Here is a 25,542-nt window from a genome sequence, read left to right as displayed (position 1 = left end):
CTACCACCTCGAAGGACAAGAGTAGCAGGCGCATGGGAACACCATCGCCTGCAAGTTCCCCTCCAAGTCACACACCGTCCTGACTTGGAAGTATAGCGCCGTTCCCTCACTGAAACTGGGTCAAAATCTGGAACTTCCCAACAGCACTTTGGTGTACCTACACCACATGGACTGCAGTATTTCAAGAATGAGCTCACCACCACCTTCTCAAGGGCAATTAGGGATGGGAAATAAATGCTGGCCTTGCCAGACACCCACATCTTGTGAACAAATATCTTAAGAAAGATGTGAAAGCTTTGGAGAGGGTAAAGAAGAGATTAACTAGAATGGATCCAGCGATGAGGGATTACAGTTACATGGATAGACTGGAGAAGCTATGCTTAGAACAGAGAAGGCTAAGGGGAGATTTGATAGAGGTGTTTAAAATCATGAAGGGTTTAGATAGAATAAAGAAAGAGAAACTGTTGCCAAAGGTGGAAGGATTGATAACCAGAGGGCACAGATTTCAGGTAATAGGCAGAAGAACTAGAGGCGACAGGATGAAACAAAATAAGGCAACATTAAGGATTTGGAATGCACAACTTGATAGGATAGACAGAACACCTTTAATAGTAGCTTTCAAAAGAGAATTGGATAAATACTTGAAGGAGAAAACGATGGAAGAGATTATAGGGAAAGAACGGGGTAGTGGGACTAACTGGATTGCTCTTCAAAAGAGCCAATGCAGACTCAATGGGCTGAATGGCCTCTTTATGTGCTGTATTATTCTATGATTCTAAGAATCTATGATATCAACCTTTGAGTATAGATATATTGTGAATAGCAACAAGATTTGTCGACGATACCAAAATTGGAGGTATAGTTAATTCTACAGAGACCAAAGAAGCTGCAAAAGGATATTTATTGGATAGGAGAACTGGTTAAAAAGGGAAAAATGGAATTCAATGTCAGTAGGTCTGAGGTGATACATTTTAGTTAAATGAATTACAGCAGTAATTATACTCAGCATGGAAGTAGGCTCGGTACTGTGGAATAGCAGAGGGGTTTGGAGCTTGAGGTTCACATTAAATGCAGCACATCAGGTTGATGAAGCTGTCAAAAAAGCTAATGGAATTCCAGGTTTTATCACAAAGTACTAAATATAAAGCTAAAATTTGATGAACAGCCTTTAAAAATAATAAGACTTCAGTTAGAGTATGGTGCATGGGTTTGGGATCCTCGCTGCAGGAAGTATATTTCAGTCTTTAGAAAGGGTGCGATGTAGATTCCGTGGGTTACTGCCTGGCACGAGGAAATATTAATAGGAAGAAAGATTTGGGGCTTTTTTAGAACAAAGAACAAAGAACAGTACAGCATAGGAACAGGCCATTCGGCCCTCCAAGCCTACGCCGATCTTGATGCCTGCCTAAACTAAAACCTTCTACACTTCCGGGGCCCATATCCCTCTATTCCCATCCTATTTATGTATTTGTCAAGATGCCTCTTAAACGTCGCTGTCATACCTGCTTCCACCACCTCCCCTGGCAGCAAGTTCCAGGCACTCACCGCCCTCTGTGTAAAGAACTTGCCTCGCACATCCCCTCTAAACTTTGCCCCTCGCACCTTAAACCTATGCCCCCTAGTAACTGACTCTTCCACCCTGGGAAAAAGCTTCTGACTATCCACTCTGTCCATGCTGCTCATAACTTTGTAAACCTCTATCATGTCGCCCCTCCACCTCCGTCATTCCAGTGAAAGCAATCCGAGTTTATCCAACCTCTCCTCATAGCTAATGCCCTCCAGACCAGGCAACATCCTGGTAAACCTCTTCTGTACCCTCTCCAAAGTCTCCACGTCCTTCTGGTAGTGTGGCGACCAGAATTGCACGAAATATTCTAAGTGTGGCCTAACTAAAGTTCTGTACAGCTGCAGCATGGCTTGCCAAATTTTATACTCTATGCCCCGACCGATGAAGGCAAGCATGCCGTATGCCTTCTTGACTACCTTATCCACCTGCGTTGCCACTTTCAGTGACCTGTGGACCTGTACGCCCAGATCTCTCTGCCTGTCAATTCTCCTAAGGGTTCTGCCATTTACTGTATACTTCCCACCTGCATTAGACCTTCCAAAATGCATTACCTCACATTTGTCCGGATTAAACTCCATCTGCCATTTCTCCGCCCAAGTCTCCAACTGATCTATATCCTGCTGTATCCTCTGACAATCCTCATCATTATCCACAACTGCACCAACCTTTGTCTGTCCGCAAACTTACTAATCAGACCAGCTACATTTTCCTCCAAATCAATTATATATACTACAAAGAGCAAAGGTCCCAGCACTGATCCCTGCGGAACACCACTAGTCACATCCCTCCATTCAGAAAAGCACCCTTCCACTGCTACCCTCTGTCTTCTATGACAGAGCCAGTTCTGTATCCATCTTGCCAGCTCACCTCTGATCCCATGTGACTTCACCTTTTGTACCGGTCTGCCATGAGGGACCTTGTCAAAGGCTTTACTGAAGTCCATATAGATAACATCCACTGCCCTTCCTTCATCAATCATCCTCGTCACTTCCTCAAAAAACTCAATCAAATTAGTAAGACACGACCTCCCCTTCACAAAACCATGCTGCCTCTCACTAATAAGTTTGTTTGTTTCCAAATGGGAGTAAATCCTGTCCCGAAGAATCCTCTCTAATAGTTTCCCGACCACTGACGTAAGGCTCACCGGCCTATAATTTCCTGGATTATCCTTGCCACCCTTCTTAAACAAAGGAACAACATTGGCTATTCTACAGTCCTCTGGGACCTTACCTGTAGCCAATGAAGATGCAAAGATTTCTGTCAAGGCCCCAGCAATTTCTTCCCTTGCCTCCCTCAGTATTCTGGGGTAGATCACATCAGGCCCTGGGGACTTATCTACTTTAATGCTTTGCAAGACACCCAACACCTCCTCCTTTTTGATAATGAGATGACTGAGACTATTTACACTCCCTTCCCTGGGCTCATCATCCTAGTAGAACAATGCAGATAATGGGGTAATATTATTGAAATTTGTAAAATAATGAAAGAATGGGACAAAGTAGATAGAAGCAGACCATTTCCAACAGCTGTGGAATCTAGAAAGAGAGGGTCACAGATACAACATTGAATATTTAGACCTTTACATCAAACAGAAAGGGAATCTTCTTTACACAGAGTTGTGAAGATGTGGAATTCACACCTAGGCTTTGTGGTTGAGGCAGAAACTCTTGACATTCAAGGTTAGATTGGATGGGTGAATGAAGAAAATGGGATAATAGAATATGGAAACAGGGTGTAGAGGTATGATTTGGAATGATGTATTTAATCCAGTAGGCAATAAATGCCAACACAGACTGGTTGGGTTTATTACTCTGTTCTGTGTTATAACTGGCATGCACAGTTCCCTGCTCATTCCAAATATGTGTGAGCCTTACTGTAGTCTGGTTCATATGGGTAAAGTACGTGCACCACATGTGTAATGCATGAAGATCAGAATGTTGTGGACTCTCCCTTAAGCAGCCTGAATTAGCCTGCAGAACAAGGCTAACAAACAGTATTATAGATATTGTTATCATACACCACCAGCTCAAAACTGTTCCAACTATTTCCTGACACCCATGGTCAATATAGTCAAGGTGTGATCAAGAACATTTTAGTCAGCATGTAGAGGAACTACTTTTCTTACTTTTTGTACATGTTTAAATATGGGCTCAAATTCTGACTGCTTAAGGTCTCATTAGTTTTTGAGCCATAAACTTGAAACTCTGGGAGATAGAACCTTTATGGTGCAGCTTTAAGCAAGAATGAAGCCCTGGGTCTGTTTTCAATATAAAGAATAGCAGTGCAAACAGCAAAACAAGGACATTTCCTGGTAAAGGCTCAAAGGCACAAATTGGCATAAACAGTAAGCATTACCGTATAAGATTACTTTTTAAATACTTATATCATTAAAAAAGCACCAGGCATAAAATCCAAATCACACAGATCCAGCAGAATGTGAACTCTGACGGAGTCTCACTTATTTTGCACTTATGATTCCCATTGTGTTTTATCACTCTTCAAAAATTGAGTTGGTCTTTGATGATTGTAAATTAAAGAATAACTGAGGCACTTGAAATTGACTAAAAGACAGACAAAGACTTTCTCCACGTCTCCAAGAGGAAAGTCTGGATCAGGAGTTAATAGATGATCGAATGTTATGTGATGTAGAGAATTATAATCACAAATAAAGAAGTGTAATGTTGCTAAACCGTTTATTAGATTAGATTAGAGATACAGCACTGAAACAGGCCCTTCGGCCCACCGAGTCTGTGCTGAACATCAACCACCCATTTATACTAATCCTACACTAATCCCATATTCCTACCAAACATCCCCACCTGTCCCTATATTTCCCTACCACCTACCTATACTAGTGATAATTTATAATGGCCAATTTACCTATCAACCTGCAAGTCTCTTGGCTTGTGGGAGGAAACCAGAGCACCCAGAGAAAACCCACACAGACACAGGGAGAACTTGCAAACTCCACACATGCAGTACCCGGAATCGAACCTGGGTCCCTGGAGCTGTGAGGCTGCGGTGCTAACCACTGCGCCACTGTGCCGCCCTATTATCAGCGTGCTAAGATGGAACTTAGCTACTTGGGTTTATGGAACATATTAAACCATCTACATTGCTTTTCTTGTTCACAATGTATCTTTCCCTTGCTGAAATGTTGGGCAGACAATTCCGCGTGAGCTTATGAATAAATCACAGCACTACATACATACCTGTCAGTCGATTTACAGAGGCAGAAAATTTAAATTTACAGTGGTTGTTCTAACTACAGAGGGTAACCAATCATTCAGTAACCAATGTTACAGAATGATATAGGATCATAGAACGATACAGCACAGAAAAAGGTCATTCAGCCCATCATGCCTGTGCTGGAATATGTATAACAGAAAATCTAACAGTTGGATGCACAAAATAACACTACATGCCCAGAAAATAGCATTTTAGTCTTGAATTTACTTGGGAGTCTGGTTTGAGACCAACCTCAAAAATGGTAGTGGTGGTAAGTTTGGGGGTGCCTGAAGTTGCCAGGCCTCTGTTCCTGAGTTGGGATGTCCCAGAGTGTGAGAAGGACATAGTAGCACAGTCTGCCCTATAAAAGGAGGCAGAATTTCTGCAGCTCCTCCCTCCTAAGAACCCAGCAATGGCTTCTGCACATACACAACTGTTTGAAGGTCCCAATGTGCAACTACAAAGCTAGTTGTACTCTATCCACCTGCCTTGGCTCCTTATCATTTGTGACCATTCGCAATGGGCATTGAAAGCTACCAGTGTCCAGGTCAATTGACGGGCACGGGCAGGACTCAAAGGGGTATCCACGGTTATTGGATATTGAAATTAACCTTCTTATAAAGGGGGCTTGTTTCCATAGTCTGAGGCTTGTGTAGCTGGTCTCACCAGCATTTAATCTGTGAGGCACTGCAACTTGTACTCCTGGATGCTTAAGGTGTGTCCATATTGTTGCAGGCATCTGCCTGATTAATTTTAATTACTTGATCTTGCTCAAACCTCAGATTCTCCAGTGGCATTAGGAATTTTAGTCACGTGTCCCACTTTGTTGCTTAATCTGTGGCAGCTCTTCTTTACTCCTCTGTATTCAGAGATTTCCAAATGTGATTTTAGTGATCCTAACAGTATATGCAGATGTAGACATCTGCAACATCAAGTATTGAGAAAACTGTGCTGGAATTTGAAATAGATTTATTGTCCATTATACATGTTAATATTTGTTATCTCTTGGTATATTGTATTAGATGTTGCAGCTGAGAGAGTTAAATGCTTTGCACAGTTCAATTGACTTGTGATTTTCAGCTCACTGAAACTGAATTTTTAGACAGCAAAAATGTTGTGGCCAATTTAAACTTACTTTTCCTTATGTTGACAGTTAATTTTTAAACTCAAATCCTCAATGACAGGCATTGCAAGACATTTTGTCATCCCTCATTTAAACAGACACATTAATAAACACTCAATCCACTGAAGCATAATTTCACTCACCAAAATATTTAAATGTGTGCCAGTGGATTGTTGTGCATTGCAGAGATTATTGGAGTGTAAATGTGACATTTTGAATTGCCAAGCTGTGTTAGAAAATTTGAATAAATTGATTGACCTTTAGCTTTTCCCCAGTGGTTAATGAAATTGGATGTTGATCTGTTCGTAAGTTATTGTTGTGTTAATAACATTGAATTTTCGGGAAAATGTGTTCATTATACTTGGAAATTTTCAACTCAAAGTTGTTAGGATCTTATTCTGGACCTTAATAGCATCTAAAGTTGTATTTATACGCACATCAAAATCTTTTAATCCTATTTTTGCAAAACTTCTTCTTGATGCTTGCATAAACTTGTTTCCAAGGGTAATTGTCAAAAGCATATAATACGCCTACATTTCAGCACTGATGGAAAGGCAATTTTTGTCTGTGCATGGTGCACTCCCCTGGCTTCTACACATACACAACTGTTTGAAGGTCCTAAAATGCAACTGCAAAGCTAGTTGGTGAAGTTCACTCAATAACTTATAGAACCAATAGCAATGTAAGAGTGGCGCAGTGGTTAGCACCGCAGCCTCACAGCTCCAGCGACCCGGGTTTGGTTCTGGGTACTGCCTGTGCAGTTTGCAAGTTCTCCCTATGACCTTGTGGGTTTCTGCTTTGTGCTCCGGTTTCCTCCCACAGTCAAAGACTTACAGGTTGATAGGTAAATTGGCCATTGTGAATTGCCCCTAGTAGGTGGTAGAAGAATTGTGGGGATGTAAGGGAATATGGGATTAATGACAGATTAGTAAAAATGACTGTTGGTTGGCACAGACTCGGTGGGCCAGAGGGCCTGTTTCAGTGCTGTATCTCTCTATAAGGACAGGCGTAGGCCATTCAGCCCCTTGAACCTGTTTGCCATTCAATGAGATCATGGTTGATCTGTGGCTTAACTCTATCTTACTGCCTTGGCTCCTTATCCTTTTTGACCATTGACTAGCAAAAATCTATTGATGCCAGATTTAATGTTATTAAAATAACTGTATAGAAATGCTGCCTCCATTTTACGGGGTAGTATAGATTTACACAGGCGAATAATTAAGAAGCCACAACACCAATAACTTGTATTCATAAAGCACATTTGACATAGCAAAACATCGCAAAGTGCTTCACAGGAGCATTATCAAACAAAATTTGGCACCGAGCCACATAAGGAAATATTAGGACAGGTGAACAAAAACTTGGCCAAAGAGGTAGGTTTTAAGGTGCGTCTTAAAGGAAGAAGGAGAGGTAGAGAGGAAGAGAGATTTACGGAGGGAATTTCAGAGCTTAGGGCCTTGACAGCTGAAGGCATGCCTCCAATGGTGGAGCGATCAAAATCGGGGATGTTCAAAAGGCCAGAATGGAGGAGCACAGAGATCTTGGAGAGTTGTAGGGATGGAGGAGATTACAGGGGCAAGGCCACAGAGGGATTTGAAAACAAGAATGAAAATTTTAGAATCAAGGTGTTGTTTAACCAGTAGTCAAAGTATGTTAGCAAGTGCAGGGGTGAAAGAGAATCGGACTTGGTGTGAGCTCAGACAAAGGTTGCAAAGTTTTTGATGACCTCAAGTTTACGGAGGATAGACAGTGGGAGGCTGACCAGGAATGTATTGAAGTAACAAAGGCATGAATATTCCTAAAAGCAAGGCGACGGGTGGCGATGATGAGTTGCAGGGTGCTGTCTATGGGTGACTAGGTGCAGAGAGTGTTATCAGGCCCATCTGATCAGATCCATTGTTATTGACAATATCAATTGAAAATCATAGGTCAAAGATTTACAGAAATAGGAATGGTTGAAACCTTCTATGACTGAGGGCATGCTTACAATATACTCACAGAGGTCATGTAAAGGTTAGTAATTTGAAGTTGTCTAGGTCCTGCTGTGAAAATGATTCGGAAAGTATTATGACAATTTTCCTGTTTTGTCTACATTAAATTGTATTTATGCATAATCCAAGAAGCACCTGTTACACAGGTCTACAGATAAATCACATCGCAATTCATTTGTTTCTTAACTGATTGACAGATTTTACTTGAGGTTTCCGCTTTGCCATAAACCTAGGATTAAAACATAGCTATTTTCTCAAGACATGGTAATTTCATAAACTTATGGGCTACTGAAATCTGTGGGACCCGATGCTGACAGTTGCATTATGATTTAACTGAAATTTTTAGGATTTTGGAACGAATTGATAGGGTAGATAGACAGAAACTTTTTTTCTGTTATTGGGGCAGTCTAGGACAAGGTGACAACCTTAAAATCAGAACCAGTACATTCAGAAGAGAAGTTAGAAAATACTTCCTCACTCAAAGTGTGGTAGAAGAATAGAATTCTCTTCCAGGAAAAGCAGTGGATATGAGCTCAATTAATAACCTTTAAATTTGAGATCGATAGATTTTTGCTAGTCAAGAGTATGAAAGAATATGGAGCCAAGGCATGTGGATGGAGTTAAGATCCAGGTCAGCTATAATCTGATTGAATGGCAAACAGGCTTGAGGGGCTGAATGGCCTCTTCCTATGTCGCATTGGGATCACAGCAGTTCTCCCATTACCAGGGTTCCCCTGGACAAATAATGCCAGAGTTTGCATCAACTAAACTGCATGGGAAAGGTGGGCACAGAGCCACTGCAGATGCATCTCTGGTATCTTCCCAATCAATAATGTAACAAGAAAATTAGGTACCTTCCCTCTTTGGGAGGGAGGATGGTATGATGGCCAGATCCCAACCAATTCCTCTTTGTTCAGGTGCTAATCAAGATATTTCTTACCAGACTCCTGGGGTCCAGTGCTTGACTAGCCTGGACCCACTTTCCCTCATCTGACTGGCATCACTGCCAGTATTACACCCAGGGCAGGATGTTGCCCTTTGGGCTGGAACCCAATGTCAAATGGGGGTGGGGGGGGGGGGGGCGGGGTGCAGAACCCTGCACTACAGGGGAAACAGTCACCTACCAGTGATTTTCCCCAAATTTGCCAATTAGTGGCCAGAGGACAGGCTTGCTGTCCTATTCAGGACAGAGCGCGGGCTCTCTAAACTGGAAACCAATAGGAGGCCTTCCAGCACTGAAGAAGCATCAGGCTGCCTTTTCAGGTAAGTGAGAGAGAGGGCACCTAAAGATGGAGGTGTCCTCTCTACAACTTTAAAATAAAAAAATGCCTTCAGCAGCCAAACCTCTGCAAAGGACACCTGTGGCTGTAGCTGAGCCAGGTTGGCAGGAAAGGCCCCAAAGCCTGTCTGGAGCACTGGCCTCCCAGTCTGCCACCGGGAGGCGGCCTCCATGTATTGGCTGGCCATTCCAGTTCGCCTTAATAGGCCCTTTAATTGTCTTAATCAGCTTCTTGCTGCTTATGCGTGGGTAGCTATCCCCCCGAACCCCAACCAGGCTTGTCAAAAATGACCCCAAGGCAGGAACCTGAGGGCAAGCTGCCACATCCATCGGTGACGGGTAATTGTGGGCCCGCCCGCCTCTGGTCCTGTCTCCGAGGCTGTTTAAAAATTTGACCCAGGGAATCACCAGCTCTTAGCCTCAAGGAAATTTGCTTTACAAATGGTGGACAGAAGTTGCGTCCCTTGGAAGACAGGTCAGACAATCCTGGAAAACTGTCAACTCCTGAGTCAGCTGGGTTTGTGCTATTGTGCTCTACTGCTGTCCTGCCAGAGTTTGGATAGAAGTCTAGTGGAATATCCATCAACTATCAGGGCCATGTTGTCCCTCAGTTTTGTTTGTTATGATCAATGGCATTCCATGTGGAGAAAAGGATAAAAATCTCTGAGTTGAGGTAAGCATAGAGATCAATTATTTCCACTTAAGAGGCCTCCTCTCACTACAAACAAAGAACTGAGGAAAACCAAAACTCCATGACAGCTGCAGCTCAGCATATCTAAGGAGGCCAAATTAAATAAACATCTTTATCCTGGAGTTTCTGCACAATTGCATTGTTTTTTCCACCACAATTGGTCAGATTTCCACTCTACCTACTGTCATGAAAACCACACCTGCCAAAATGAGACATAATAATTTTGTTATATGGAACATTAATTTTAAACTGTTACTGGACTGAAAAAAATAGTTTGGTTTAAAAAGACCACTGAAACATGACTGCTCGTTTTGCATCCTAAAAAACAGTTGGAAAAAAAAAGACAATAGCAACTGCTTACTGATTCAATTAACAGAGATTGATCTGGGCAACGGTGATCCACATTCTGTCTGTGTAAGAGGCAGCATTACACCACCCCCCCAACCCCCCAGAAGAGCTTTGAAATCCACAAACCACAGGAGCGGTTGTTCCAAATAAGGGGTTAGTCAATGACAAACCTGCTGGCCAACTTTGAGTTTTGAATTGTGCTCACAGGACAGTTGGAAGAGACTGCAATTTGAAGACAACAGAGAAGGAAGGTCTCTCCCTCTCTCTCTCTCTCACAAAGCTCCGGGGGGAATCCACTGAAGCCACTCAAACCTGAAGAGAGAAGACTGCTGCAACAAAACAAGTTTGAAAGTGTGCACTGGGCCCTAACGAGAACTGCACGACAACTGCAATCCAAGATTTTATAATAACTGAACTCCAGCTATTACTTTAAACCTTTCTCCTTCTTTCTTCTCCTCTGTCTCTATTTGCATGTGTGTTTATCGCGTAAGCATGCTAGCGTGGTTGTGTTGCATATTTCTAGTAGTTTTAACTGAATTAGAGTTTCAGGTTAATAAACTTACACCTTTCTTGTTTAAATCTAAGAAAACCTGTATGGTTGATTGATTTGCCGTTACAATTAGTGAGCGGTGAACAAGAATTCACTGAGGGGAAGCTTAAAATCAGATATTTTAACAAGTTAAATCCTGTTACGACCAAACCAGCAAAGGCTGAGAGGGAACCCTGGACACCCTTCTCACCTGTTCGTAACACTATGCATAAGATTGTGCAAAAACTAAGTGTCAATTGCATTGAACGGAACTTGAGTTTCGGTGATCTCCTCCACTAGGTTAAACAAACGTTGCACTAAAAGCATGCCCCATCCACAAACCTGGCCACAGCCGCAGGATGAATTAATCACCATTGGAGATTTATGCTAATTGGGCTTCAAAGAGGCTCCAAAAATTGAACTGGATCCTTTAGGTACCAGGACACTGAGCGGTACATTTTCAATGCTTTTGCATGCTTTTATTAAAAAAATTACAGAGGAACTGATTAGAGTACCCCAAGCTAACTAGAAAATAGTTTTATATATTTTCTGTAAGTCATTTTCAGCTATTTAAAATATGGTTACTCAGAGGGGGTGGATTGACCCTGTGATTAAAAATGCTTACTTTTTTGTGATTAAACTCTTTTTCAGCTGTGTTAATAAAACTGCACCAAGTTATCACTCTTAAATATAGCAAAGGTACATTTTAAACCAATTTTTTTTTAGAAATTACATTTTAAAAAGCTGCCCTATTGGGCTGCTTCATTGCAGATTTTGTGAATGGTGATATGCAAATGAGTTTGAGTGGAATTTTGGCAGAAAATAACAATTTTCAAAACGGGCACAATTTGTGCCAGAATCACTGATTGCCCAAAGTGGGAATTCTACCCCGTTACTTTTCTCCTTGTTGTCCAGCCAGAACCCAGGCCTGGAGCTCCAGTTGAGGCCACATCCAGCATTTGTAGATCTGTCCTGCGTTGGTAATCTAGGATTATCAATGTTTTAATCTGTTGGACATTTTAGAGGCTGGGGTTACAGGAGCTGCCAACTGTAGTGTCCTCACTCAAACACCCCACCTCAAGGCTACTGGCCTGGTTTGGACTGGAGTGGGAAGGGAAACTCTCCACTAATTGAAAGGTCCAAAAGATTTCCCAGTGTGAGGTTTGTAACTGGTGTATCCAAGTTTCAGCCTAACTTGGAGTATGCCTCTGTACTCTTACCGGATTTATGGTGAAAGTATATTGGAAAGGTGGCAGATTTTCAATCTCCAGGAGTCCTTGCTATGGCAAGAGAGAAGACGAAAAAAGCATTAATGTGTCCACCTTAGTCTGAAATTTCCTCAGCTTTGATAAGAATGTGTAGTTCCTAAGCCCTCTGAACTACAGTAGGTTGTGAATTATATTCTGACTGGTGGGCAGACATGTATGAACTATCTGGCACAAAGTGATGACCATTGCTACTTTCTCAAACATTCTTCTATAAGTCACAGTTTACTGATGTGCTTTCCATTTGTTCCAGCATCCACAATATTTTGTTTTTTTAATCCTATTAATGTTGCAAATAATGGATCACAATTCTTTTTGTTATTGAATATTACAGAAAATGTCACATGGAGTCAATTTAGCAACTGGTCGGAAAGAATGCATTTTAATTTGCACCAAGTGACGAATTGGACTGGTCTATTTGCTCCTGTGCTGCATCAGCACTGCTGCGTAAAATGTGGTGTCTTGCCATATTGTCTGGGTCTGGCATGCTCCGCTGCTGCGCAGTATAATGTAGTAGGAGAAAGCCTGTGGAGCTGGCAGCTGTGACGAGATAAGACTCATTAAGGTCACAGATTCCATATAAAATATTTAAGAGACCCCTAGTTCCATAATGTGATATTTGTCCCAGCTTTTCCCCTGTTTTCCTTCAGTACACCTATGTAATGAGAGCTAGGAATGCTCCTTGGCAGCTGGAGTTCTCAAAGTGAGAAAAGGTTTACCTTTTTTCCAGTGTTAACACATTTTTTAGTGCTGTTTTTCATATTTTTGTCCCATATTTTTGATATTTCAATTTCAGGAAATAAAATTGGAAGATGTTACTTTCTTCCTTCACATAAGCTTTTGGGGAAATCCGGAACCAGGGGTCATAGTCTAAGGATACGGGGTAAGATTTTCAGGACTGAGATGAGGAGAAATTTCTTCACCCAGAGAGTGGTGAGCCTGTGGAATTCACTACCACAGAAAACAGTTGAGGCCAAAACATTGTATGTTTTCAAGAAGGAGTTAGATATAGCTCTTGGGTTTAAGGGGATCAAAGGATATGGGGCGAAAGCTGGAACAGGTTACTGAGTTGGATGATCAGCCATGATCATAATGAATGACGGAGCAGGCTTGAAGGGCCGAATGGCCTACTCCTGCTCCTAATTTCTATGTTTCTATGTTTGTTGTTAAAGGCTAGTCAAGGTGAAATGTTTCATATGCACGTACGAACAGATGAATTAGGAGCAGGGTAGGCCATTCGGCCCCTCGAGCCTGCTCCACCATTCAATAAGTTCATGGCTGAACTAATATCTCCACGTTACTACCTACCCCCGATAACCTTTCACCCCCTTGCTTATCAAGAATCTATCTACCTCTGCCTTAAAAATATTCAAAGGCTGCTTCCACCGCCTTTTGCGGAAGAGAATTCCAAAGACTCACGACCCTCTGAGAGAAAAATTTCTCCTCATCTCTGTCTTAAATTTCTGTAATAAATAAGGCGACCCCTTATTTTTAAACAGTGACCCCTGGTTAATGGTGTGCAATTCTATAACGGTACAAGGCATAATAACTAACGTAATGTGGTGATCACTTTATTTTCCTCATCTAGTGTTTATATTTCACACTTGAGAGCTTGTGATGTGTCAATGAAATGACATACGAATAAAGAGGTGAACTCAAAATTGAAAAGGACATTTGATAATTGTTTGAAATTATAACAGTTTTATTGTTGTCAGTCAGATTTATCAGATGCATACGGCAAGTTCAAATTACTGCAGATCAATCACCCATCAGGTTGTGCATGCAGTGCAGACCGAATTTGTACCGAGGGATGAATAAACCAGCCCAAAATAGCTAGCAGAGTTCAGATGAAGCAAGTCCATCCCTCAATTCAAATCTTATTCCCCTTTTTCTTCATGTCACCCCCAACTTGCCCCTCAGAAGATGCTGATTGATGCTGAGATACTGTTTGACAAGCACTAGATGTTACTTAGTATTTTGGAATTCTTCAAATGTGAGACTGCACAGTGAGTGCAGGAGCAACATAGAGCCATTTTCCAACCATGTCTACATGTACGTATATCCAGAAGAGATCAATTGATAATGCTCAGGAGCAGGAACAGTCGCTAATTTATTCTCTCCTCAGCCTGGCGATACTGAGGGTAATTGTTACTTTCGCACTACCAACTTGGCTGAAATATCATAGATTTGATATTAAACCAGGGATCACAAGACACTTACGGATGGGAAAAGCCTCTTAATTCATCCATCTGGAACAATCCTACATTACTGCTTGGAGATATTAACTGATTGCAAGGTTTTCTCTTTCACCACATTGAAGATGATTCCAAGCATTGACCACTCTCTGTGCAGATACCAACGTCCTCACATCAGGTTTAAAGTTACCATTTAGCAGTTTGAACCTATGTTCTCTTGTCCTATTTCCACAGTTTAATTCTAAGTAGTATTTAGGATTAATCCTTTCCACACAATTTGTTATCCTGTATCCCTCTATAAGATCATCTCTGATGTCTTTTTTTTATTCATTCATGGGATGTCGGCGTCACTGGCCAGGCCAGCATTTATTGCCCATCCCTAATTGCCCTTGAGAAGGTGGTGGTGAGCTGCCTTCTTGAACCGCTGCAGTCCATGTGGGGTAGTTACACCCACAGTGCTGTTAGGAAGGGAGTTCCAGGATTTTGACCCAGCAACAGTGCGGGAACAGTGGTGATATTGTTCCAAGTTAGGATGGTGTGTGACTTGGAGGGGAACTTGCAGGTGGTGATGTTCCCATACATTTGCTGCTCTTGTCCTTCTAGTTGGTAGAGGTCGGGGGTTTGGAAGGTGCTGTCTCAGGAGCCTTGATGCATTGCAGCAGTGCATCTTGTAGATGATACACACTGCTGCCACTGTGCGTCAGTGGTGGAGGAAGTGAATGTTTGTAGATGGGGTGCCAATCAAGTGGGCTGCTTTGTCCTGGATGGTGTCGAGCTTCTTGAGTGTTGTTGGAGCTGCACCCATCCAGGCAAGTGGAGATTATTCCATCACACTCCTGACTTGTGCCTTGTAGATGGTGGACAGGCTTTGGGGAGTCAGGAGGTGAGTTACTCGCCACAGGATTCCTAGCCTTTGACTTGCTCTTGTAGCCATGGTATTTATATGACCACTCCAGTTCAGTTTCTGGTCAATGGTAGCCTATAGGATGTTGATAGTGGGGCATTCAGCGATGGTAATGCCATTGAATGGCAAGGGGAGATGGTTAGATTCTCTCCTGTTGGAGACAAGGTTGAAAAGCCTAACTCCAGATATTGTTTTTGACACATTGACAACTGTAGAAAGATTCCATGCCAGATGGTAAGAGAGATATAAAGACTGTTTAAAATCGCTGAAACAGTGCAAAATGGATGTCTAAAACGGGGAACAACTTGCTCAAGACAAGAAAGCATGGTGAATTACCATCCACGAAAACACCTCCTACTATGAAGCCCATTGCTGATGTTGAATGTAAACATCTGAAAATTCAAGATCCTTAGCCAGGTCTATTCAGCATCTACCCTTCACTCTGTGAACACTCATTCCCATCAAAGATAGGTCTCACCAGCTCACTGCAGGCACTCAATGCAGAAAAATTAGATGATATTTTGAGTGTTTTCTTTGATGTCAAGGGATAAATGGCGATGATGTCTTTCTTTCTTTGCCATCATTTAGGGTCTTCTGTGCAGCAGAGAACCATGAAAATTATGTCAGCCATAATAGGATCAGTAACTGATACCGTCCAGATGTAGGGGATCAACATCTGGTCCAGTTCTCAATCCTATTTCTTTAGAAAAGTACTGATGACTGGGTACAAATTAAAACCTTCCTGCAGTTAACATTAGTTGGTATTAGTGAGAGGGCAGTGCGTTCCTTGATGTGAGGAGAAACACAACTGTACATAGAGATGTAAGTTACCGTCTCACAATGATAATACATAATCTTCTCACAAAAACATTGAAGTAAATGCTGTAGTACTTGTAGATGAACTTCAATATCAGTCAAAAATTGACTTCATTGGAATACGTCTTGTGTCGTGCACCAACCTGAATCTTGAGCTTAATGACAAATTGTCACAGGTCAATCCCGCAATGGATTCATGTTGGGATAATATCACCACTATTGCTCATATCCGACAAGGAATGCTCCAGTGCCCTGGCTGCTTGCTTGCAGCATTATTATTCGGCTGGCCAGGTGCTCCAAATGTATTGGTTGTGTGTGGCATTAACTGAGGCTGAGAGTGCCTGAAAGGCTCTCTTAGAGGATCATGCTTTGCATAATTACCTCAGAGCTATCATTCCCAAATGACTTTGCTTCTTCAGCCATTCTCAAAATGCCTGATATTGAATACCAACAAAGTGTCCCATATGTGGATTAACAATTATTCGCAAAAATCACACAAACGTCCAGAAGGGATGCTGAGAATTTCATAGACAGAAATGGAAAAGATCAAATGGGATGGCCTACAATCAAAATTGGAAGGAGGCACAATATTATTAATAAAAGAAGCAATTTAAATTAGGAATGGATTCAGCACATTTTTTTGCATGGTAAGTGTATTTTCTAGGCCATGACATTAATCAGTATGAAAGTGGTGTCCAAAATGAGTGTCTTTGTCTGTCCTGGACCTCGGTTTTATGTTCTTCCTTGCCTTAACCCTAAAGATCAACCATGGAAATTAAAGAGCTGCTCTGGCTGGATGACTTTTTCCCCTATTCAATGGATCATCATTGATTCAGATGTTACTAAAATAAATGTCTAAAAATATCATTGACACTAAAAAGATGTATATGTTGAAAGATTTTAAATTACAGAATTCATATAGGCCTCTAAATTCCCTGACAAGAGAAAAATGAAATTGATGTCAAATACATTGGAATGTTTTAAATACTCATTAGTACAAAACTCAAAGCAGTCTTTTTGCTCATTAAGCAAATTGTTATTTCGAAAGACATTCAAACATAAAATTAATTGATCAGTCCATCACAATTATTTAGAAGAGCAAAGTACATTTAGTTATGTTATTAGCTAGCACTTAACTGCAGATATTTTTAAATTTAAAAACACTAAAGAAATATTCACAGTAAGGAAACATAAAGAAGTTTCAAACAAGATAAAGTAATATATTAAAGGAACACACATTATTAAGTCACTATTTAAAATCCCAGTTTAAGGCCTGAGAGTTCATTCAGTAATGATATATTTTACTGGACCGTGCAGGTATACATTCAATAAAAGAGATGGTCACTGTCATGTCACATGCAGTAATATGTAAAATACTGATGGATAGATGATTTCTCATTGTCAGGTAAACATGTACATCAAAGGCTTTAACAGTTACCTTCTCATTCAAACAGCTTCCATCACTAGACATCATCCCTGTAATTTGCCACATTTGCTTCTTATCGCATCACTTTTGCTTTCTAGTGTCGCTTCAGTTTAACAATCAACTCGGATTGTAGCCAGTATCTACTGAAGTGACATCGGATTCCATACGGGGCTAAAATTCCTTTGACCCAATGAAGAATCTGGGGCACCAGATAGGTGCAGGTGACCCCACTTTAGCAGGAATGCCGCTGTGTCCTGGGATTGCCAGGTCGCAATCAGAATTCCTTTGGCTGGTAGCCAGAAATTCCTGCCCATCCCAAACATGGTTTGTAACATCAGAGGGCATGGAGCTGATGAAAGAGGTTTCAAGGATCGTTAATTTCCTTGGCATGGCCTCTCTGCCACCCAGCATCCTGGATGCCAGGAGGAACGCAATGAATGAGCTCAACAGGGTCAGAAGGCTGGGGTCATGGCCTGGAAAACTCTGGAACTCAGGGATTTTGTTGTCTCAATCAGTCCTCCTATTGGGACAGGAGCTTCCAATATTCATCCAGTATGACAGTTCTCACCTGCTCTGTAGAGGTCACCAAAGACATGCCCACAATGACATGGGTCCCAGGCGAACATATGTTGAATAGTTGATTACACCTTTACCCTGATACTCCTGTGGTGTAAAGAGTGAAGCTTGCAGAGTGGGATCAAGGATGTTTGGGATCTATGTCTGTCACAAACTAGATCAACCTTGATTAGGCTAAAATCCCAGGTATTTTATATTAATCAATGCGCAGGAACAAAGTTATTAGGAAAACATACTTAGAACAGGACCAGATTATAGGAGTCAAAGAACAAAGAACAAAGAAAATTACAGCACAGGAACAGGCCCTTCGGCCCTCTAAGCCTGCGCCGATCCAGATCCTCTATCTAAACCTGTCACCTATTTTCTAAGGGTCTGTATCTCTTTGCTTCCTGCCCATTCATGTATCTGTCTGGATACATCTTAAAAGACGCTATCGTGTTCGCATCTACCACCTCCGCTGGCAACGCGTTCCAGGCACCCACCATCCTCTGCGTAAAGAACTTTCCACGCATATCCCCCCTAAACTTTTCCCCTCTCACTTTGAACTCGTGACCTCTAGTATTTGAATCCCCCACTCTGGGAAAAAGCTTCTTGCTATCCACCCTGTCTATACCTCTCATGATTTTGTACACCTCAATCAGGTCCCCCCTCAACCTCCGCCTTTCTAATGAAAATAATCCTAATCTACTCAACCTCTCTTCATAGCTAGCGCCCTCCATACCAGGCAACATCCTGGTGAACCTCCTCTGCACCCTCTCCAAAGCATCCACATCCTTTTGGTAATGTGGCGACCAGAACTGCACGCAGTATTCCAAATGTGGCCGAACCAAAGTCCTATACAACTGTAACATGACCTGCCAACTCTTGTACTCAATACCCGTCCGATGAAGGAAAGCATGCCGTATGCCTTCTTGACCACTCTATTTACCTGCGTTGCCACCTTCAGGGAACAATGGACCTGAACACCCAAATCTCTCTGTACATCAATTTTCCCCAGGACTTTTCCATTTACTGTATAGTTCACTCTTGAATTGGATCTTCCAAAATGCATCACCTCGCATTTACCCTGATTGAACTCCATCTGCCATTTCTCTGCCCAACTCTCCAATCTATCTATATTCTGCTGTATTCTCTGACAGTCCCCTTCACTATCTGCTACTCCACCAATCTTAGTGTCGTCTGCAAACTTGCTAATCAGACCACCTATACTTTCCTCCAAATCATTTATGTATATCACAAACAACAGTGGTCCCAGCACGGATCCCTGTGGAACACCACTGGTCACACGTCTCCATTTTGAGAAACTCCCTTCCACTGCTACTCTCTGTCTCCTGTTGCCCAGCCAGTTCTTTATCCATCTAGCTAGTACACCCTGGATCCCATGCGACTTCACTTTCTCCATCAGCCTACCATGGGGAACCTTATCAAACGCCTTACTGAAGTCCATGTATATGACATCTACAGCCCTTCCCTCAGCAATCAACTTTGTCACTTCCTCAAAGAATTCTATTAAGTTGGTAAGACATGACCTTCCCTGCACAAAACCATGTTGCCTATCACTGATAAGCCCATTTTCTTCCAAATGGGAATAGATCCTATCCCTCAGTATCTTCTCCAGCAGCTTCCCTACCACTGACGTCAGGCTCACCGGTCTATAATTACCTGGATTATCCCTGCTACCCTTCTTAAACAAGGGGACAACATTAGCAATTCTCCAGTCCCCCGGGACCTCACCCATGTTTAAGGATGCTGCAAAGATATCTGTTAAGGCCCCAGCTATTTCCTCTCTTGCTTCCCTCAGTAACCTGGGATAGATCCCATCCAGAACTGGGGACTTGTCCACCTTAATGCCTTTTAGAATACCCAACACTTCCTCCCTCCTTATGCCGACTTGACCAAGAGTAATCAAACATCTGTCCCTAACCTCAACATCCGTCATGTCCCTCTCCTCGGTGAATACCGATGCAAAGTATTCGTTTAGAATCTCACCCATTTTCTCTGACTCCACGCATAACTTTCCTCCTTTGTCCTTGAGTGGGCCAATCCTTTCTCTAGTTACCCTCTTGCTCCTTATATATGAATAAAAGGCTTTGGGATTTTCCTTAACCCTGTTTGCTAAAGATATTTCATGACACCTTTTAGCCCTCTTAATTCCTCGTTTCAGATTGGTCCTACATTCCCGATATTCTTCCAAAGCTTCGTCTTTCTTCAGCCGCCTACACCTTATGTATGCTTCCTTTTTCCTCTTAGCTATTCTCACAATATCACCTGTCATCCATGGTTCCCTAATCTTGCCATTTCTATCCCTCATTTTCACAGGAACATGTCTCTCCGGCACGCTAATCAACCTCTCTTTAAAAGCCTCCCACATATCAAATGTGGATTTACCTTCAAACAGCTGCTCCCAATCTACATTCCCCAGCTCCTGCCGAATTTTGGTATAGTTGGCCTTCCCCCAATTTAGCACTCTTCCTTTAGGACCACTCTCGTCTTTGTCCATGAGTATTCTAAAACTTATGGAATTGTGATCACTATTCCCAAAGTAGTCCCCTACTGAAACTTCAACCACCTGGCCCGGCTCATTCCCCAACACCAGGTCCAGTATGGCCCCTTCCCGAGTTGGACTATTTACATACTGCTCTAGAAAACCCTCCTGGATGCTCCTTACAAATTCTGCTCCATCTAGACCTCTAACACTAAGTGAATCCCAGTCAATGTTGGTAAAATTAAAATCTCCTATCACCACCACCCTGTTGCTCCTACATCTTTCCATAATCTGTTTACATATTTGTACCTCTATCTCACGCTCGCTGTTGGGAGGCCTGTAGTACAGCCCCAACATTGTTACCGCACCCTTCCTATTTCTGAGTTCTGCCCATATTGCCTCACAGCTCGAGTCCTCCATAGTGCCTTCCTTCAGCACAGCTGTGATATCCTCTTTGACCAGTAATTCAACTCCTCCACCCCTTTTACCTCCCTCTCTATCCCGCCTGAAGCATCGATATCCTGGGATATTTAGTTGCCAATCATGCCCTTCCCTCAACCAAGTCTCAGTAATAGCAATAACATCATACTCCCAGGTACTAATCCAAGCCCTAAGTTCATCTGCCTTACCTACTACACTTCTTGCATTAAAACAAATGCACCTCAGACCACCAGTCCCTTTGCTTTCATCATCTGCTCCCTGCCTACTCTTTCCCTTAGTCACGCTGACTTCATTATCTAGTTCCTACAGGCTTTAGTTACTACCTCCTTACTGTCCACTGACCTCCTCATTTGGTTCCCAACCCCCTGCCACATTAGTTTAAACCCTCCCCAACAGCGTTAGCAAAAGCACCCCCAAGGACATTGGTTCCAGTCCGGCCCAGGTGTAGACCGTCCAAAACATTAGTTATAGATACAACAGCCTCGAAATTATTTGTGCTCAGAAACAGGAATGCAGGGAATTAGGACACACCTGTCAACTTTGACTCAGACAGCACATAATATTCATGTTGCCTGATTATAATCAATCAGGCATTCAGCCAGGGCTATTGAGAAGCCATTATCTGCAAGCACACTGACAGGCTGTCCAGTGCGTCTTGCATATCCTGGTGTATGTCTATCAGCCTCTTTTGTTAGACTAAGCCCTCATGGTTAACTGTGTAGTAGAATTAGTATGTGATCCCGCCCTCTGGCAAGCTAGCACCTATGGCATCCTACCCCTTGCCCTAGTTCCTGCACAGTTATGGCAGGTGGTGCAATGACTCTTCTTCAAAACCATCTTCAAAAGTATTGCCAGTGCCACTCTCTGGGCTAGTGTTTGCTAGGGTCAAATCAAGCAAAGGGCTTCTTCATGAAGCAACATTGGGGTGCTAATTTTTTTTCAGTACCTGAAATAAAAGAGGGGGACAGTGCAAAGGAAGAGCAAAGAGAAAGACAAGTGGCTGGTGAATTCAGCTTCAGTCTGTCTTGCACTATGTCGGACGTAGCCCCATCATTTTGTGGTGATATTTGCAGAAATTTCATTGAACCCAAAAAGTGGCCCAGTCCCAAATTCCTCTCCGACCACATGATGTAATGAGGGACAATGTGTCATTGTTCCTACACCCCCTCAACTCTGCTCCAGCTCCAAGAATGTCAGTCTGTAGCTAATCATAAATCTAGTGATAATTTAAGTTCCCAATCGCCACACGATGTGAGCACTTTTATCTGAACTAATTCCTGACCAACAGAACATGCTCACAGGCATTGAGACAACATCCTGTCATTTGGAAACCCAAAACAGTGTGCTCTTTGATTGCATCCTTTAAATTTATACACAACCAAAACAGACCAAATTTCTAGATTTGAAACAATGGAAGTGTGCAAAAAATACTGCTGAAAGGATACACATCTCTGTATGTATGGTTAAATAAGTGCTTCAGCTATGTGTTGACCACAATAGAGAACATCAGTGCTTTTGAAACAATTGTGTTCTTGTTGGGTATTCCAAAATTGCATGCAGTGAGGAGTAATTCAAATCCTTGATGGTTCAAGGCCCCTTCAGTGTTCTGCTTCCAAAGGCAAGATTGAAAATAAACTCCACGAGCCATACAAATTCCATTGTTTAGCCTTTTATGAGCATACTGGAAGGAAGGACATATTCCTGATGGGTTAACTTGCTTTTCAAATTATTTACTTATTGTCAATACACAGAGACTCAAATTATCATCTCACGAAAGCCCCAGCACACACAAGGAATCAGTCACTTGCGAGGAGTGGAGGTGAACTGGAAGTAATCCAAAGGTATCACTTAATTCCAGAGTGATTTTCAGCCATGGTTGTGGATCTGTGGCAGGACTTCTGCCTTTTTATTTTAAACACCCTGACTCCAGCCAATTTCCTGGGCTCAGGGTAATTTCAATAAGTTGGGCTCACAGTGCGACTGATCACATACTCTTTCACTTCACAAAGGCAAGTTTGTTTCAGTCAAATTATAATGCATACACTCAGTCAATATTAAGAGAACAGTTTCTCATCGGTTTATTTAAAAAGATGCTTTGCCTGCTTTAATGATTTGTATAGCCAGTTTGCATTTCCCATTATATCTCTGACACCATTATCGTTGGATTTACATTTAGAATATCTTGCTGCTACAAATGACAAGAATAGATCATATGATGCAATTTCCCATCATTTTCACCTTAGCAACCCTGACCACAAGGCATGCTGGTGCATTTTAGGCGTACAGAATTGCTATACGATCGTGTGGACATGATAGAGGCTTATATTTAAAAGGGCCACATTGTTTAGTGCAGTCAACAGCAAAGTGACTGCACAAAATAAAGTGGGGACATTCAAACATTGAAGTTTTTTACCAAAATATTCGATTACTCTTTGAGTGGCACTGCCGGCAAATTGCACCATAGCAATTGCACCATAACAAATTGCACCACAGCAGGAAATTGGTTGGGGTCGGGGCACCGAGAATAGGAAAGGTGGAATGCCTGCTATAGATCCACAGCCATAACAGCAAAGAGGAAAATCGTTACTGTGATATGGTTCATCTTGACTGGTGCAGTAGAAATTCAACCTTTTTTTAATTCATCCATGGGATGCCAGCATTTGTTGCCCTATCCCTAATTGCCATTGAGAAGGTAGTGGTGAGCCGCCTTCTTGAACTGCTGCAGTCCATATGGCGTAGGTACATTCACAGTGCTGTTAGCGAGGGAGTTCTGGGTTTTGACCCAACGACATGAAGGAACAGTGATATAGTTCCAAGTCAGGATGGTGTGTGGCTTGGAGATGTTCCCATGTGTCTGCTGCCCTTGTTCTTCAGGTGGCAGAGGTTGTAGGTTTGGAAGGTGCTGTTGAAGGAGGCTTAGCATGATGTTTATGCTGTAAATATTCCAACTAATTATAGGGAGAGGCGGTGGCGTAATGGTATTGTCACTGGACTAGTAAACCAGAGACCCAGGGTATTACTCTCGGGACATGGGTTCATATCCGACCACAGCAGTAGGTGGAATTTAAATTCTATTATAATGATGGCCATGAAACCATTGTCGATTGTTGTAAAAACCCATCTGGTTCACTAATGTCCTTCAGGGAAGGAAATCTGCTGTCCCTACCTGGTCTGGCCGACATGTGACTCCAGACGGACAGCAATGTGGTTGACTCTTAAATGCCCTCTGAAATGGCCTAGCAAGCCACTCAGTTGTATATAACCACTACGAAGTCAATAAAAAGGAATGAAACCAGACGGACCACCCAGCATCGACATAGGCACCGGAAACGACAATGGAAAACCCAGCCTTGTTGACCCTGCAAAATCCTCCTAACATCTGGGGGCTTGTGCCGAAGTTGGGAATTTGTCCCACAGACTAGTCAAGCAACAGCCTGAAAAAGACATACTCACGGAATCATACCTTACAGACAATATGCCGGCAACGGCCATCACTATCCCTGGGTATGTCCTGTTCCACCAGCAGGACAGTGGTGGCGGCACAGTGGTATACAGTAGGGAGGGAGTTGCCCTGGGAGTCCTCAACATCGACTCCGGATCCCATGAAGTCTCATGGCATCAGGTCAAACATGGAGAAGGAAACCTCCTGCTGATTACCACCTACTGCCCTCCCTCAGCTGATGAGTCAGTACTCCTCCGTGTTGAACATGCCTTGGAGGAAGCACTGAGGGTGGCAAGAGCACAGAATGTACTCTAGGTGGGGTCTTCAATGTCCATCACCAAGAGTGACTCAGCAGCACCACTACTGACTGAGCTGGCCAAGTCCTAAAGGACATAGCTGCTAAACTGGGTCTGCGGCAGGTGGTGAGGGAAAAATATACTTGTCCTCACCAATCTGCCTACGCAGATGCATCTGTCCATGACAGTATTGGTAGGAGTGACCACTGCACAGTCCTTGTGGAGACGAAGTCACGCCTTCACATTGAGGATTCCGTCCATCGTGTTGTGTGGCCCTATCACTGTGCTAAATGGGATAGATTTTGAACAGATCTAGCAATGCAAAACTGGGCATCCGTGAGGTGCTGTGGGCCATCAGCAGCAGCAGAATTGTACTCAGACACAATCTGTGCCCTCATTGCCCAGCATGTCCCCCACACTACCATTACCATCAAGCCAGGAGACCAATCCGGGTTCAATGAAGAGTGCTGGAGGGCATACCAGGAGCAGCACCAGGCATACCTCAAAATGAGGTGCCAACCTGGTGAAGCAACAACAGAAGACTACTTGCGTGCCAAACTGTGTAAGCAGCATGCGATAGACAGAGCTAAGCGATCCCATAACCAACGGATCAGATCTAAGCTCTGTAGTCCTGCCACATCCAGTCGAGAATGGTGGTGGACAATTAAACAACTAACTGGAGGAGGTGGCTCCACAAATATCCCCATCCACAATGATGGGGGAGCCCAGAACATCAGTGCGAAAGATAAGGCAGAAGCATTTGCAACAATCTTCATCCAGAAGTGCCGAGTTAATAATCCATTTCTGCCTCCTCCTGAAGTCCCCAGCAAGTTAGGGCGGCACAGTGGCGCAGTGGTTAGCACCACAGCCTCACAGCTCCAGCGACCCGGGTTCAATTCTGGGAACTGCCTGTGTGGAATTTGCAAGTTCTCCCTGTGTC

The sequence above is a fragment of the Heterodontus francisci genome, chromosome 2, assembly GCF_036365525.1.
Source record: "Heterodontus francisci isolate sHetFra1 chromosome 2, sHetFra1.hap1, whole genome shotgun sequence".
In the NCBI taxonomy this organism is placed as follows: domain Eukaryota; kingdom Metazoa; phylum Chordata; class Chondrichthyes; order Heterodontiformes; family Heterodontidae; genus Heterodontus; species Heterodontus francisci.
The sequence above is the reverse complement of the archived record's forward strand: the minus strand, read 5'-3'. Positions refer to the sequence as shown.